The sequence below is a fragment of the Podarcis liolepis genome, assembly GCF_965112155.1.
Source record: "Podarcis liolepis genome assembly, chromosome: 13".
NCBI classification, from domain to species: Eukaryota; Metazoa; Chordata; class Lepidosauria; order Squamata; family Lacertidae; genus Podarcis; species Podarcis liolepis.
The window spans coordinates 40,456,615-40,458,566 of NC_139573.1; positions in this window are offsets into that span (position 1 = coordinate 40,456,615).

Below are 1,952 nucleotides of genomic sequence, written 5' to 3' on the forward strand. Positions count from 1 at the left end.
GTTCCAGCCTGATGATGTCATAGAGCAGCGAGTGATCCAAACAGAGCACATGTTGTAGAAAATCACTATCCAAAATAAAAAAGGCGCAAGTCTGTGTTGAACAAGCTTGCTGTCATCCTTGGGAGTGAAGCAGAAGGAGGAACACATGGCCATGAGACCAGAATGGTCCATTTTATGCAGGCTGGCAAAGACGCCCAGCAATGTTACAAAGCTCACAAAGATTGATCTGTTTCACGCATTTTTATCCTGACCTCCTTCACCCCATGATCACAGGGCAGTAGGAGTGGCTTTACCTGTCTTGGAAGAAGCCTCACTGAACTCACTGAGACTTAAAGGTAAAGGTAAAGGGACCCCTGACCATTAGGTCCAGTCGTGACCGACTCTGGGGTTGCGCCGCTCATCTCGCTTTATTGGCTGAGGGAGCCGGCGTACAGCTTCCGGGCCATGTGGCCAGCATGACTAAGCTGCTTCTGGCGAACCAGAGTAGTGCACGGAAACGCCGTTGACCTTCCCGCCAGAGGGGTACCTATTTATCTACTTGCTCTTTGAGGTGCTTTCGAACTGCTAGGTTGGCAGGAGCGGGGACCAAGCAATGGGAGCTCACTCCGTCGCTGGGATTCGAACCGCCGACCTTCTGATCGGCAAGTCCTAGGCTCTGTGGTTTAACGCACAGCGCCACCCTGAGACTTACTTCTGAGTAAATGTGCAAAAGGTTGCATTTGGGGCTATAAAACAAGAAGTCCTTGGTTTGATTCTCAGTTTTGCTGTAAATTCGTTTACGGGACAAGTTACTCTCCTTTGACTTCCCTCCCTCTACGCCAACAACCACCTGCAATAAAGACGTACCATATTTTTCTGTGTATAACACGTCCCCGTGTATAAGATGTCCCCTCTTTTTTGGGACTACAAAAAAATAGAGAAAATGGGAGGAGATTGCCAAGAGTTGTGGAGCTTTTTTGGGGGGGGGGGGTTGTCAAAAAACGCTCACCCGCAGGACCACCACAGCCAATCACAGGCACATTGACGAAACAACCAATCGTCTGCACGCCAAAAAGAAGCGCCAAGCGCCCGCTGCAGCCTGTAGCCAGTGGACATTGTCTCACCCACACAAACACCGCTGACAATCTCTTGCTCGTGGCAGCCACCAATCGCCAGTCCCACCTCTCCACTATCTGTATATAAGACAACCCCCATTTTTTAGCATATTTTTAAAATAAAATAACCTCAGCTTATACATGGAAAAATACGGTAATTGTATATAGGTATGATCAGTGCTTTTTTTTCCTAAAAAAAATGTTTAGGGGTACTCTCATTTTGACTCAAGAAAATCACCATTCTATAGTTCAAATTGGGGAAAATAAATACAGTAACTGGACAAAAGTACAAACATGCACAAGATTTCTAGGTACAGATAGGTAGCCGTGTTGGTCTGCCATAGTCAAAATAAAAAAATTCCTTCCAGTAGCACCTTAAAGACCAACTAAGTTAGTTCTTGGTATGAGCTTTCGTGTGCATGCACACTTCTTCAGATACACTGATTTTTAGGGGTATGCGTACCCCTGCGTACCCCCAGGGAAAAAAGCACTGGGTATGATACTTCTGGTCACAATCAGAAGTCAAGCATTTTGTGTCACCGATGCTGTGAAGGCATTCTGCAATCTCATTTTTTTATTATTTTCAGCCGCCTCTTGAATACTTTTTTTTTTAATGCTGTAAGGCCCAAGCAGATTTTGTTAAATTAAAAAAACACTCAGGTAACCAATTGTTTACATGGTGGCTTTGTATTGCTTTTAAAGTTTTTCTAAATGGTTTATATTACTGCACACCTCCCTGATACTTTATAAATATTTTAATCAGTAAATAATTCTGTATATATTGTAATGTATTTTATTATATTAATTATATTATATTATATTTTAGTTTCAAATACTCAGAAGTATGCAAATGTTGTT